General features: G+C 45.5%; 1 protein-coding gene across 1 annotated transcript in view; it reads right to left on the bottom strand.

Moving 5' to 3' along the window:
- Window positions 1-4,198, bottom strand: part of TET1 (tet methylcytosine dioxygenase 1) — a 142,621-nt gene extending 138,423 nt beyond the window's left edge. The window contains exon 1 of the mRNA XM_064594717.1: window positions 4,124-4,198. The gene's annotated coding sequence lies outside the window, so the exon portion shown is untranslated. The remainder of the gene's footprint in view (window positions 1-4,123) is intronic.
- Window positions 4,199-15,365: the final 11,167 nt, after the last annotated feature.

Genomic DNA, 15,365 nt, shown 5'->3' with positions numbered 1-15,365 from the left:
TATGAGCAACATGGATTGGGAAGATGTGGCCTCTTTAAATGGTAACAGCCTTTTTATGAGATCGTGAAAGAGGCCAATGACCCCTGAAAAACCCAACTGCAGGGGAGAAACCACTGGGTACCACCCAGCCAAAGAAATAGACAATCAGAAACAAAATAAGGGCTCCCACAAGATCCTAATTTTATCACCCTTGGCTCCACTGATGAAATGTGACCTTCTTTTGTGATAAACTAAGTTATTCCCAGGGCTGAACCCTGGGAGGAGAGGCAGCAAACTTTTTTTTTTGAAATTTGTGGGGAAAAAAAAACCAATGTAGTCCATTCTATTAAACAGGTCCGTATTTAAATATGGAATTATCCCCACAGATCTACTGATATTTATTTTCCTTATTAATCTATAAACATTATTAAATGCTCCATCTCCCCTTATCCCCCATAGGATAATATGATCAGAGCAGAAAATAAGAGAATAGTGTTCCTGTTATTAAACATATACCATAGGCCCTAATTATTTGCAATTAATTGATACTATTCTGTGGGTTCTTATTTTCCTGGAAGAGAAAACAAAATGAAACAAACAAACAGAAAACCCAACCACTGTGGGATGTAAAACATTAGTTAGCAAGTGTTTTCACCAGAGGGCACCAAAAATAAAAATTCTTTTTCCTAAAATGTCCTTGTGATATAGGAGACTAGAGCATATGAGATCCAAACATTATAAGCCAGGAGATAAAAGGCCAGCATATAATTTGAAACATGAAAAGACATGATGCCAGCCTAAAGTAGAGAATATAAAGAAGTGGCAGGAGTAGGCCCCAAGGTGAATATGATAAACACTGCCTGTGTAAGGATCTGCTAATTATTCACAAGTAACTTAAACTTACCTAACCAAACTGGTCAACAAATAGGGTCAGGTATTTTCGTCACTATTATTTGAGCTTACTAAGTATTCAACCTTTCCCTACAGAGGGCCTTTTTTGTAATTAATGAAGTAATCCCTTTGCCTAGAAAATAAAAAGCTTACTTCCGAAACTGTATCAGTTGTCTATAAAGGACGATGTTGACAGCACCTCGTCAGAAAATCCTCTCCCATCTACATCCCTCCTTCTGGATCTCCCAAAGTCCCCTGGGTAGGAAGTGGCTGAACTGATGTAACCATACAGCCCGCATGTCAATTTAAAATTATATTGCAACCCTTCCCACTACCAGCAGTGGCCAAAAAAGTGGTGAGTGAATTCATCTGTAGGGCTAGAGGCAAAAGAGGTTCTGATTTCATGGTCACTCCATTCAGCTGCTTAGAATTTAAAGCCTGTTGCCCTTGACTGAGAAATAGAAGATGTAAAACATTTCTTTTAAAAAGGCACCACCTGACTTAGCTTCATCCAGCAACTAAGTTCTACATCTAAAGGAAGAGGAGGTGGGCGGCTGCTTGCAGTTCCTAGATAGTCTTCAACCACAGGAAGTGTGAGAGCCCTCCGCACAAGGAAAGGCTGTTCAAGGAAACTCACTAGAATACCAGCAGATTTAGTCAAAGGCTCCTTCCATATGTAAAACACCCCTGGCTGCCCTGCAGAGAGCAAGAAAAAAAAGGGGGGGCCTAAGAGGGCCACAGAAAAGGGAAGGGAGAAGTTAAAATGGAGATAGAACAACTCTTCCAAAAACAAGAAAAACATAAAATACAAGGGGAGTAGTAAAAAGCTTAAGGAAGAAAAGTCTAAAGGGGAGAGGGGGAGCAAAAGACAGAGTTAAGAGGAAGAAATTTATGGTAATAAAGGTTGAGTAAAAAAAAACACAACTGGGATCAAAATGCTGAAGACTATAAAGGTAAACCTAGGGGGGAAAAAAGAAATTTAAGTGTGCAGGGAAAGAAAGATAGATGCAAAGAGAGTGGGGGAGGGGATGGACAAACCAGATAAAGAAGACCGGAGAGGGAAGAGAAACAAAGAGCAGGAACAGTGGTGATCCAAACCTCCGACCCAAACCTCCCACCCATCAATTCTGGAAAACCAGAGCTGAACACGATAGTTAACTCTCATTAAAATGGTTAAATGGTGGTTGAAGATTGTAAATCTCAGCTACTAATCTTTGCAAAGAAAAAGGGAGAGTGTGTGCCAATAACTCCCCTGTATCTTGATTCTGAAGTTTAGCTGAAATCATAACATGGCTTTAAACACTGTCAGAGGCTACCAACCAACCTATTCAAGATCTCTTAAGGGGGGAGGCAAGGGAGGATTTTAACCAGTGTAACCTAAAACCGATTAAAATCAGGAAACACACCCAAAATCACAGTACTGAAGTCTTTTCGTTCTTGGAAACTATACGGACTAACCTCCAAATATTTATCTATGCACCTACCTGCGTGTACCACCCTTGTTTAACTGTGGTCATAAATCCCGATATGCCCTAAATTACTCTTGCCCTAACTGGTTAACAAGCAAATATATTTGCATACATGCATACATGCATGCATACATACATACGTGTGTGTTTGGCATCCTGAGGCCTAAAGAAGCCATCGTCTTTATAAATTTATTTTACTAAATATTGCTGGGAGGAGAAGGGCAAGTGAGGACATTTGGGTTCAGGGCCGACCTGAGGCCGCTGCCCTACAGCGCCGCCCTTCAACCCATCCCGGTGCGGCGCGCAGCGCACCCCGCGGACACTAGACTGTGCACCGTATCTTTCACTCGCTTCAAGTCTCGAAGCACTTACACTTTATTTCTTCATAAACTGTCCATTACCATGTATTGTGCAGCTCACGTGGTACCGGCGAGTGGAACTGGGGCGAAGTGGCACATGAGTGACCGATGCAAAATGGTTAATTTGGGAAGAGGACGAGCCGGGGGCAGGGGAAAGACTCCTAGTTCAAGCAGTATTTATTCTCTTGGTAATACATTCATTTTTATTGGGTCAGAAATGCGCAATTTGGGTTCCCCATTCATGTGGAAAGGCTACTGGAGCCGGCCGGCAACTTCCTGACCACTTTTTGTGGAACTGTATGGACTGCATACAGCCCTTCCAGCAGCTCAATCAGTTGGGCGTCTGGGTGAGAGGGAGGAAGGGGAAGAGAGGAGAGAGGGAGAGGGAGAGAGATCTAGCCCCTTCCCTCCCCGACACGTGAAGGGCTGGCGGCCCTGGCCGCAGGCTCGGGCCGGAATCCGGCTCCTCCCCGGGTCCGCAGCACCCAGCTCCGCGCACCTCCCGGTTCCCGGATCCCGCCAGTGGGGCTGACGCGACGGCAACGCCAGCGCGCTCGGCGACCTGGTGGCGCTCCTAAGAGGTTTTTTAAAAAGCCATTTTGACAGAACACTAATTCTATTCCCAATTCCCTTCTTCCCCGATCTGTGTGACTCTGGGTCACCTCGGGTCAGACTCCCCTACTACCTTGGAGTCCCCTCCCCGAAATGCTCAGGGAGGGAAGTGCCAAATGTTTCCCAACGAATCTATCCCCTACACAAGCGTGGGGGAGGGAGAAAATCTGTTTGGGGGTGCGCCTGATTATGCGACAGGACGGGCTCCCCACCCGCAACTTGCCCTCTTTCTCATCTTGAGGCGCCGGACTTCCAACTCTCCGAAGAGGCGCATGGGTCGCCGGCACCTTCAGGGATCCCCGAAGGCACACTTGCCCTCCCCCAGCCCGGGCTGCAGCGGCGCCCGAGGTCCGAGCCCACGGCGCCCCCGCCTCCGCTCCCCGCCATCCCGCGCCGCAGCTGGGCCTCGGGGGCAGGCGGCCGAGTCCTCCGGCCGGGGGCATTGTTTACCACCCGCAACAAAAGCTCCCCAAGCGGTTCGGGGCAGGGGGTCGCCGCGGGGAGTGGGCCCACCCCTGCGGACCCGGAGGACCCGCGGACGCCCAGCTCTGGCCTTCATCCCAGCCCCAGCCGAGTACCGCCCCTCGCACCCCCTTCCGGCCTCCGCGTGAGGGTCCCCTCACCCCTGCCCTCTGCCCAGTCCCCAGCTCACCACCGGCCCGCTCTGGCTCGGAGGGCAGAGCGCGTGCCCCCGGCTCCAAGCCCGCACCAGCCCTCGGGCAAACTTTCCAACTCGCGCCGGTCCCCACAACTTGGGAGCCCAGGGCCCCGGCGGGCGCGAGGAGCGTGAGCGGGCCCAGGGCGGACACCTACCGGCAGCCTGGCAGGGTCAGGGCCCGAGCCCCCGGGGTGGGCGGCAGCTTCCCAAAGGTCCACAGAGGAGAGGCAGGTAGAGTTGCATGACTGGGGCGGGGCAGGGGGTTGTCCCAGGGGGCAGACCCGGGAGCCGAGGGACTGGCGGCTGCACGCACAAAGCGGTGCGGGAGCGGATTGCGCTGCCACTCCCCGCCAGGTCAGCCCCCCGGAGCAGTAGTGTCTCCCCAGGACAGACCTCAGGGAGTGAAGCAGGGGCTCTGCCTTTGCTGGACCCTGCACCACTGAGCTAGAGTCAAAATGCGAGCTGGATTTCCCCAAACTGGAGCTGGACTCCCCTCTCGACCCTTACCCCTCCCCTTCGCCCTCCTCTCTCATAACACCCTTTTTTTTTCTTCTTTAAGGTCAAAAGGGAGTATTGGACCCGAAGAGAGGTGTCAAGGGTTTCTTGTCATTATCTTTTTTCCCGAGGGGCTCTTGGGCTGAGAGACAAATTTTAGGGTTTCTAAATTGAATGTTTATAGATAGATCAAGGGAATGCCAGATCAGAGATGACACAGTTGAGCAATATCTGGGTTGCAGATGATGGTAAACTATCCTCAACACCAAAGAGAGGCCAGAGGAGGGTTGGGTTCCCTTGACTCTAGGCTTGATGTCTGAAAAGGTCATCATTACATTTTTGCTGGCTATTTGGCCCTTGTACATGGAGGGTGGTCATATTCACTTTATGGATGAAGCAATGAAGGCACCAGAAGAAGTAAGTTTTTAACATTAGAAGGAATAACCAGTGGCATTATGCCAAATTAAGACTGGGTGGTGCTTTGGAATTTCTCCCTAATGTTGGACGGCCATTGCTTCTTCCAGCGGTCAGTCATGACACAGACAAGGGAATCCAGATCTTTCATGGGCTTACAGATGTAAGGAAAATGGTGTTCATGGAACTATCGTTCCTCCCACGTCAAAACTTCAGCTGGAGAGAAAGACTCATCCTATCATTCATTACCTTCAACACCATTCTAACCCGATTCTGCACATAATTTTTATTCTTTGGTATACTTGCTTTAATAAGCATAACCAGATTGTTCCTTTGAGAAAGATTCCCAAACTGTTGGGGCGCCTGGGTGGCTCAGTCATTAAGCGTCTGCCTTCGGCTCAGGTCATGGTCCCAGGGTCCCAGGGTCCTGGGATCGAGCCCCGCATCGGGATCCCTGCTCCGCAGGAAGCCTGCTTCTCCCTCTCCCACTCCCCCTGCTTGTGTTCCTTCTCTCGCTGTGTCTCTCTCTGTCAAATAAATAAATAAAATCTTAAAAAAAAAAAAAAGAGAGAGAAAGATTCCTAAACTTTCAACCTTTCTCACGGATTGATTCATTCAAATTTATTCTTAAGTTAGGATATAGGTATACAGAGATGAATAAAATTCGCCTCTTAAACAGAAGGAACACAAATCCTGGTTGGCAAGCAGAACAAACTAATGACTGCACTACAGTGTTTTCAGGGCTACAGTCAGACAAACTACCTTAGTTGCAGAAAGTAAAAACATGTGGCATTTGAAATAAATCTTATCTGCAATAATGGACTTCTCTCAATGTTTCCAAAAGCCTAATTATTAATACCTTGTCAGAAACAATCTCCGAGGACCTAGATGAAAAGAATGTTGGGGGGGGGCGCCTGGGTGGCTCAGTCGTTAAGCATCTGCCTTCGGGTCAGGTCATGATTCCAGGGTCCTGGTATGAGCCCCGCATCGGGATCCCTGCTCGGTGGGAAGCCTGCTTCTCCCCCTCCCACTCCCCCTGCTTGTGTTCCCTCTCTCGCTGTGTCTCTCTCTGTCAAATAAATAAATAAAATCTTTAAAAAAAAAGAAAGAAAGAAACGAATGTTGGGAGAGTTTGACTCATAACTTGATCTCCATAAAAAACAAAAAGAAAGAACATCTAAAAAAGAAGAATAGGGGTGCCTGGGTGGCTCTATCGGTTAAGCATCTGCCTTCAGCTCAAGTCATGATCTCAGGGCTCCCTGCTCAGCGGGGAGTCTGCTTCTCCCTCTCCCTCTGCTGCTCCCCCTGCTTGTGCTCTCTCTTTCTGTGTCAAATAAATAAATAAAATCTTTCAAAATAAAGAAAAAAGAACAAAGGTGAAAAGATTATCATGAAATAGCAATATCCTGGCATTTGTCAATTACCTGAAGTGATTAACTTTAAAAAGCATTGAAATGGGAAAATCACACAAAGATGTAGAAAAATGTCCATGGTGGGACACCTGGGTGGCTCCGTTGGTTAAATGTCTACCTTCAGCTCTGGCTCTGGTCATGATCCCAGGGTCCTGGGATGGAGTCCTGCATTGGGCTCCTTGCTCAGCGGGGAGTCTGCTTCTCCCTCTGCCTGCCACTCCCCCTGCTTGTGCTCTCTCTCTGATAAATAAATAAATAAAATCTTTTAAAAAAATGTCCATGGTAACGCTCATTCCCTTCATTATATAAATGTTAGTTGAATCCATACTACGTATCAGGCACAGTTCTAAACTTTGAGAAAACAGCAATAGCAAAATGAAACTTCTGCCCTTGTGGAGCTTCCATTCCATCATGGAGTGGTGGGTAGGGCCTAAAATAAAGAAGGTAAATAAGCAGAATATATATAGTGTGTCAGATGGTGATGGTTAGAGGGAAGAGAGGAAAAGCAGGGAAGGGGACAGGGAGTGCTGGGGAAAGTTGCAATTTTAAAGATTATTTATTTATTTGCGAGAGAGAGCAGAGGGTCGGGTGGGAGGTGCAGGTTGGAGAGAGGCAGAGGGAGCAGCAGACTTGGGACTCCATCCCAGGACCCTGGGATCATACCCCTAAAGCTGCAATTTTAAATACAGCAATGAGTTCGTTGAGTAGCTCTGAAAAAGATAAGGGAGGGAGCTGGAGGAGATTTTATGTGTAGGAAAAATCAAGTGCAAAGGCCCTATGGGTGAGATTGTGTTTATGGCAACACAACCATTTCACTGCGTTTCACAACAGTATAACATTGGAAACTCTATATGTCAAAAAAAAGTATAGATCGCTCCCACTGGCCAAGTCTGGGACAATTTTGAATTCAGAAAAGAGGTTTCATTTGGAAAAACAAATTTGAGAGTCATCAGCATGCAGATCGTATTTATTATTTTTTTATTTATTTACCCAACACGGGGCTTGAACTCACGATCATGAGATCAAGACCTGAGCTGAGATCAAGAGTCAGACACGACCAACTGAGCCACCAGGCACCTCCACATGTACATGATATTTACATCCACATTGGTATCTGTGTCTTAAACATCTCACCAAACATCACCAGGTCCATCTGAACCTATCAGAAAAGGGGTCTGATGTTTTTAACAGAAACTAAAAGGTTGATCAACTCATAAGGAACTAGTCAATAACATTGTCTACCCAAGAAGAAAAGAAAGTGATCCCAGGACTCTGGGATCATGACCTGTGCCGAAGGTCTGATTGAGCCACACTGATTGAGCCACCCAGGTGCCCCAAGATATAACTAATTTCATCTTACCTGCTTACTAATTTACCTGAGGCAGTGCCCTAGGAAAAAAAATATATACTCTCCTCAAATACACACACCCATACACATACACACATGCACACACACACGCACTCTCACAGTTTCTTTCCTAAAGAATATAATCTCGATTGGCAAAAATTTTTAAATTTGGCAATACTGTCTCTTCAGAGAGAGAGAGAGAGAGAGAGCACAAGCAGTGGGGAGTGGCGGGCAGAGGGAGAAGCAGACTCCCTGCTGAGCAAGGACCCCCCCCCCGCAATGAGGGGCTCAATCCCAGGACCGTGGGATCATGACCAGAGCCAGAGCCGAAGGCAGACATTTAACCGTCGGAGCCACACAAGTGTCCCACCATGGACATTTTTCTACATCTTTGTGTGATTTTCCGATTTCAATACTTTTTAAATTAATCATTTCAGTTAATTGACAAATGCCAGGATATTGTTATTTCATGATAATCTTTTCACCTTTGTTCTTTGTTCTTTTTTATTTATTTTTAAAGTTTTTTTAAATTTATTTGACACACAGAGAAAGAGAGAGAGAGCACAAGCAGGGGGAGCATCAGAGGGAGAGGGATAAGCAGACTCCCTGTTGAGCAGGGAGCCCTGAGATCATGACTTGAGCTGAAGGCAGATGCTTAACCAACTGAGCCACCCAGGCTGGCTCAGTTGGTAAAGCATGTGACTCTTGTTTTTTTTAAATTTTACCCATTTATTTGAGAGAGAGAGTGAGCGAGAGAGAGCACAAGCTGGGGAAGGGGCAGGGGAAGAAGGAGGAGCAGACTCCCCGCCAACCAGGGAGCCCGACGTGGGGCTCGATCCCAGGACCCTGGGATCACGACTCCAGCCGAAGGCAGACGCTTAACCGGCTGAGCCACCCAGGCACCCAAGCATGTGACTCTTGATCTCAGGGTCGTGAGTTCAAGCCTCATATTGGGCATGGAGCCTGCTTAAAAAAATAAATAAATAAAAATAAAAATAATTTTAAAAAAATCAACTAAACTAAAAGACTACCTACTAACTGGGAGAAGATATTTGCAAATGACGTATCCAATAAAGGGTTAGTATCCAAAATATATAAAGAACTGATACAACTCAACCCCCCCCAAAAAAACAAATAATAGTGAAAATATGGGCAGAAGATATGAACATACATTTCTCCAAAGAAGATACACAGATAGCCAATAGACACATGAAAACATGTTCAACATCAGTCAACATTAGGGAAATGAAAATCAAAACCACAATGAGATATCACCTCACATCTGTCAGAATGGCTCAAATAAAAAAACACAAGAAACAAGTGCTGACGAGGATGTGGAGAAAAAGGAACCCTCTTACGCTGTTGGTGGGAAGGCAATCTGGTATAGCCACTGAGAAAAACAGTATGGAGTTTCCTCAAAAAATTAAAAATAGAATTACCATATGATCCAGTAATTCTACTACTGGATATTTTTTTTTTTAAGATTTTATTTATTTATTTGAGAGAGAGAATGAGATAGAGAGCATGAGAGGGGGGAGGGTCAGAGAGAGAGGCAGACTCCCTGCTGAGCAGGGAGCCCGACATGGGACTCGATCCCAGGACTTCAGGATCATGACCTGAGCCAAAGGCAGTCGCTTAACCAACTGAGCCACCCAGGTGCCCCTACTACTGGATATTTACCCAAAGAATATGAAAACACTAATTTGTAAAGATACATGCACCCCTATGTTTACTGCATTATTTTCAATAGGCAAATTATGGAAACAGCCTAAGCATCCATTGATAGAAGAATGGATAAAGAAGGGGTGCCTGGGTGGCTCGGGTTGGTTAAGTGTCTGTCTTCAGCTCAGGTCATGATCCCAGGGTTCTGAGACAAGTCCTGCCTTGGGGCTTCATGCTCAGTGGGGAGTCTGCTTCTCCCTCTCCCTCTGCCCCTCCCCCTGCTCATGTGCACTCTCTCTTTCTCTCTCAAATAAATAAATAAAATCTTTTAAAAAATTAAAAAAAGAATGGATAGGGCGCCTGGGTGGCTCAGTTGGTTAAGCGACTGCCTTCGGCTCAGGTCATGATCCTGGAGTCCCGGGATCGAGTCCCGCATTGGGCTCCCTGCTCGGCAGGGAGTCTGCTTCTCCCTCTGACCCTCCCCCCTCTCATGTGCTCTCTCTCTCATTCTCTCTCTCAAAATAAATAAATAAAATCTTTAAAAAAAAAAAAAAGGAATGGATAAAGAAGATATGATACACACACACACACACACACTGGAATATTATTCAGCCATGATAAAGAATGAAATCTTGCCATTTGCAATATGGTTGGATCTAGAGAGTATAATGCTAAGTGAAATAAGTCAGTCAGAGAAAGACAAATACCATACAATTTCACTCATATGTGGAATTTAAGAAACAAAATAAATGAGCAAAATTTAAAAAAAAAGAGAGAGAGAGAGAAACCAAGAAACAGACTCTTAACTATAGAGAACAAACTGATGGTCACCAGAGGGGATTCTCTCTCTTCCTCTCCCTCTTCCTGCTCATGCTCACTAGTTTGTTTGTGCTCTCTCTCTCTCTCAAATAATTAAATCTTAAAAAAAAAAAATTGAAAAACATTTATGCTGTCAATTCTGCCAGAAGTTCAAGAGAGCAAGAAAAACTTAGAGTAGAAAAGACTCAAGGGAATTACTGGAGAATTTGCACTGAGCAAGTTTGCAGGAATTTAGGGCATTTATTGGTTCATTTAATGGCAGACACAGACCTACAACCTTTTTCTCTCTCAAGTTTCTAAATTGAATTCAAAGATTGTCAAGAATACACAGGGTCCGTACAACACATGGTAGGTACAAACCAAAAGACATTTCAGTGAAGAAGGTGGAAGAAAGGAAATCACATTGGTATTCTGAAGGAAAAAAAACAAAAAACAAAAATACTGGTATTTCCAGAATTGTTTTGAAAGGAAGTAGGATTGGCATGTCTTCACAGTAATTGTAAAGCATGAAGACATATGAAGATGAAACAAGATCTTTTATATTATAGACAATTTCCAAAAGGACCAAACTTCCAATGGAGAGCTATCTGAATGTGGTCAAAGTGAGCCTGTTGTGGTGCAAGCTCCTTCCCTACTTAGGACAAGATTAGGCCATTTTCTCCTTTTATGCCTTGTCCAGCAATGTCATGGGTTACCTTTTCAATCCACTAATTCAATTGTTCTCTTAACCTCTCCCAAACTCAACTTGGAAGCACCCTCCCTTGACCTCTATATTCCCATCATCCATTTTCTCTACTGCTTGCAAGCAGCAGAATTCTCTTAGAGCCTTAGCCAGCTTCAGTATCTTTTTTTTTTTTTTTTAAAGATTTTATTTATTTGAGACAGAGAGCATGAGAGGGAGGAGGGTCAGAGGGAGAAGCATACTCCCTGCCGAGCAGGGAGCCCGATGCGGGACTCGATCCCGGGACTCCGGGATCATGACCTGAGCCGAAGGCAGTCGCTTAACCAACTGAGCCACCCAGGCGCCCCCCAGCTTCAGTATCTTAAGACCTAAATCTGCCTGAAGTCTTTATTGCTCCTCAGTACTCCCTGTTTGGGGAGATTTTTAGCCTCTTTCTGCCATGGGACGTGTTCTAAGCCTTCATTTTCCTCACCACCAAAGCTGCTCATAGCCAAAGCTGTCAAGTGGGACCCTCAAGCAATAGATTTCTTTTTTTTTAATTTTTAGATTTTATTTATTTATTTGACAGCATAAGAGAGCACAAGCAGGGGAAGTAGCAGAGGGAGAGGGAGAAGCAGGCTCCCCACGGAGCAGGGAGCCTGTAACAGGGAGCTCATTGCAGGGCTTGATCCCAGGACCCCAGGATCATGACGGGAGCCAAAGGCAGAAGCGCAACCAACTGAGCCACCCAGGTGCCCCAAGCAATAGATTTTCTTACTTACCTTTCCCACCCTTCTTCAGCAGTAGTATTTCCTTCCTTTGCTGAAGTTTCTTCTGTTATATGGCTACTCTGTAACTTTTGCTCTGGAGCCCATAGTGTCCATGCTACTTTAAGCTGTTTTTACTATTTCAAGGGCCCTTCTTTCTAGCATCCTCAGTCTCTTCTTCAATGCTCCATCTTCTCTGCATTCTTGAGGTCTTTATATTTAGCATGCCCAGGTCACCCCTTTACCTGATCTTGCTCTCCCATCTAACTTCAGCGCCATTTCTCCCCATGACAAATTCTATTCCTTGCTGTTTCTTGTTCCTATAACATCTATTTATTCCCGAGCCTGCTGACCCACTCTCCCAAAGTCACATTCCCAGCACAGCTTCATGCTCCTTCACCCCACCATTACTTTTGACATGCCTCCATCCTGGAATTCTGTGACACGTGTAGGCCATCCTGGTTCTTGTCTTACATGTCCAGCCAAAATGCTGTCACCATCTTCTCTCTCTTCTTCAGAGTTCTCTCAGCACTGCAAGTACTTTAGGATTCTGATCCAGCAGAAGACTTCCAAAGCTGAATCCAGCCCAGAATATTTTGCTTTGTAACTCCAGCCCCTAATCTCTCACCTCGGAAGCCATGGGCAATATTCCTGATCTATTTTCCTTTCATTTTTACCTGAAGCATCCTGGGGCCTGTTCCATGCAAATGTTTCTCTGTGTCACATGTGGTGTCCTCCACTTATTAGGCAGTTTTTTTTTTTTTTAAGATTTTTATTTATTTATTTGAAAGAGGGCAAAAGCGAGAGCCTGAGCAGAGAGGAGGGGCAGAGGGAGAGGGAGAAGCCGGCTCCCAGCTGAGCAGGGAGCCTGACCTGTGGATCCCAGGATCCTGGGTTCATGACTTGAGCTGAAGGCAGACGCTTAACCGACTGAGCCACCCAGGCGCCCCTGTTGGGCACTTTAAAAGCAACTGCCTGAGGGCGCTGGGTGGCTCAGTTGGTTAAGCAACTGCCTTCAGCTCAGGTCATGATTCTGGAGTCCCGGGATCGAGTCCCACATCAGGCTCCCTGCTCAGCAGGGGGTCTGCTTCTCCCTCTGACCCTTCCCCTCTCATGCTCTCTGTCTCCCATTCTCTCAGATAAATAAATAAAATCTTTTTAAAAATGAAATAAAATAAAAGCAACTGCCTGAACTATTTCTGGACATTTTCTTCCTCCCTAGTGAGAATTCAAAGCTATCTTAATTACTGGGTGAGTCTCTCCTAACAAACACATTTTCTCTGGCTTTGTGAATAGAAGGGATGGAAGGTTGGAACAGATACAGTTCTGCCTGGAATGTCTTCCCTCCTGTTCTGTCTCTCCTTCCTCTTTATTACTCTTATTCTTGTCAATCTGGCAAACTTCTCCTCCTCCCTCAGAGCCCAGCTCCCAGAGCTCTTTGTCTATGAAGCCTCCCGAAACAACCCAGGCAGAATTAGGAGAGCCACAGCTCCTTCCATACTGCTTCTGCAGCATTTCCACATCTCTGTCATAGCACCTCTCACACACTCCGCTCCACTTGCTAAGCCATATGCCCCGCAAGGGGCTTATCTGATTCCCTGTGCTTAGCTCAGTACCTGGCTCATAGAGGACACCAAATGGCTCAAGAAATTTTTGTTGGGGCACCTGAATGGCTCAATAGGTTGAGCATCTGACTTTTGGTTTCATCTCAGGTTATGATCTCATGGGTCATGAGATTGAGCCCCGCGTAGGGCTCTGGGCTCAGTGGGGAGTCGGCTTGAAGATTCTCTCCCTCTGCCCCTCCCCACCCCACATGCATGCCCTCTCTCTTTCTCCCTAAAATAAATAACTAAATGTTAAAATTTTTGTTGTTGTTGTTGTTAAATACCTCTCTGAGGTCCGATCTAAACTCTATGGCTGCAATCCAGCAATTCTATGTTTGCACAACTGAGACTAATTTCTTTTTTTTTTTAAGATTTTATTCATTTACTTATTTGAGAGAGAGAGAAAGAGAGAGAGTGAACTGGGGGAGGAACAGAGGGAGAGGGACAAGCAGACTCTGCTCTGAGCACAGAGCCTGATGGTGGGCTCGATCCCACAACCCCGAAATCATGATCTGAGCCAAAATAAGGAGTCGGATGCCTAACTGACCGAAGCTACCCAGGTACCCCAAGACTAATTTCGTGATAAGCTTCATGGTGTCACAATACCTTAAACATGACAATAAGTGTAAAGCACCTACAACAGGCCCACACAAAGCAGGGGCCCTGTAGGTCTCTTTCCCATATATTCCCCCTTATCTTCAGGATAAGATTGTTATCTTCTATTTCTTTTGGATCTTATCTTTGTATAGGACTTCATACTGTAATACTGTATTAATAATAATAAATATTGCTGACAGGCCAAATATTGACTGACAGAAGCAATTGGATAATTGTCCAAAGTGTTTTTATCTTCTGGGAGGAAAAACAGTAAGTAAATCCGTCAGTGTTACTATTGCTTAAGTGTGTGAATAGTAATTGCTACTGTGATGGAGTACGAGTACTATCTTTACACATTAAAACTCTGCTCCCGGGGCGCCTGGGTGGCTCAGTCCTTAGGCATCTGCCTTCGGCTCAGGTCATGATCCCAGGGTCCTGGGATCGAGCCCCGCATCGGGCTCCACGCCCAGCGGGAAGCCTGCTTCTCCCTCTCGCACTCCCCCTGCTTGTGTTCCTTCTCTCACTGTCTCTATCTCCATCAAATAAATAAATAAAATCTTTTTTTTTAAAGATTTTATTTACTTATTTGACAGAGAGAGACACAGCAAGAGAGGGAACACAAGCAGGAGAAGTGGGAGAGGGAGAAGCAGGCTTCCCCGGGGAGTGGGGAGCCCAACGCGGGGCTCGATCCCAGGACCCTGGGATCATGACCTGAGCCGAAGGCAGACGCTTAACGACTGTGCCACCCAGGCGCCCCAATAAATAAAATCTTTAAAAAAAAAACAACTCTGCTCCCTAAATAAGTACGGCTTAAATTGTAACCTGAATGCTGCAAACCGCCAAGTTTATCTCTCTAAACTTAAAGTCCATTTTTTAAAAAAAGATTTTATTTATTTATTTATTTGACAGAGCGAGAGCACCAGCAGAGGGAGCAGCAGGTAGAGGGAGAAGCAGGCTCCCCGCTGAGCAGGGAGAACTATGTGGGGCTCCATCCCAGGACCCTGGGATCATGATCTGAGCCAAAGGCAGATGCTTAACCAACTGAGCCACCCAGGAGCCCCTTAGAGTCCATTTTTGAGTTCCAGATTATTTCAACTTGGATCCTTCACAGACCTTTAAACTCAACTTTCTTTTTTTTTTTTTTTTAATAGGCTCCACGCCCAACATGGGGCTTGAACCCATGACCCTGACATCAAGAGTCATGTGCTCTACTGCCTGAGCTGGCTAGGTGTCCCTAAACTCAATATTTCCAATACTGTATTATTCTCTCTCTCTCTCTCAACGTTCTAATCACTTAAGTTTTTTGTCTTTATTTTTATTTATTTATTTTTAAATTTTAACTCCAGCATAGTTAATATGCAGTGTTATATTAGTTTCAGTGCTTCAACAATTCCATATGTTACTCAGTACTCATCACCCAATACTATATTATTCTTAAAACACTCTTTTCCATTGGCTTCTATAACTCTTGTTTTTCCCTCTACATCTGTAGCTACTTCTTTGTCTCCTTTGCCATCTTTCTCTAGCTAGCCATTAAGTGTTGCAATTAACCACGACTGAATTCTGGGTTCTCATTTTGTTTACTAAAGTTATATCTTCAGCCCAAGCTGCTCCTTAT

Source organism: Mirounga angustirostris, unplaced genomic scaffold (genome assembly GCF_029215605.1).
Source record: "Mirounga angustirostris isolate CCGP_5_RB_7025 unplaced genomic scaffold, mMirAng1.0.hap1 SCAF_6, whole genome shotgun sequence".
Lineage (NCBI taxonomy): Eukaryota > Metazoa > Chordata > Mammalia > Carnivora > Phocidae > Mirounga > Mirounga angustirostris.
The sequence above is the reverse complement of the archived record's forward strand: the minus strand, read 5'-3'. Positions and strand labels throughout refer to the sequence as shown.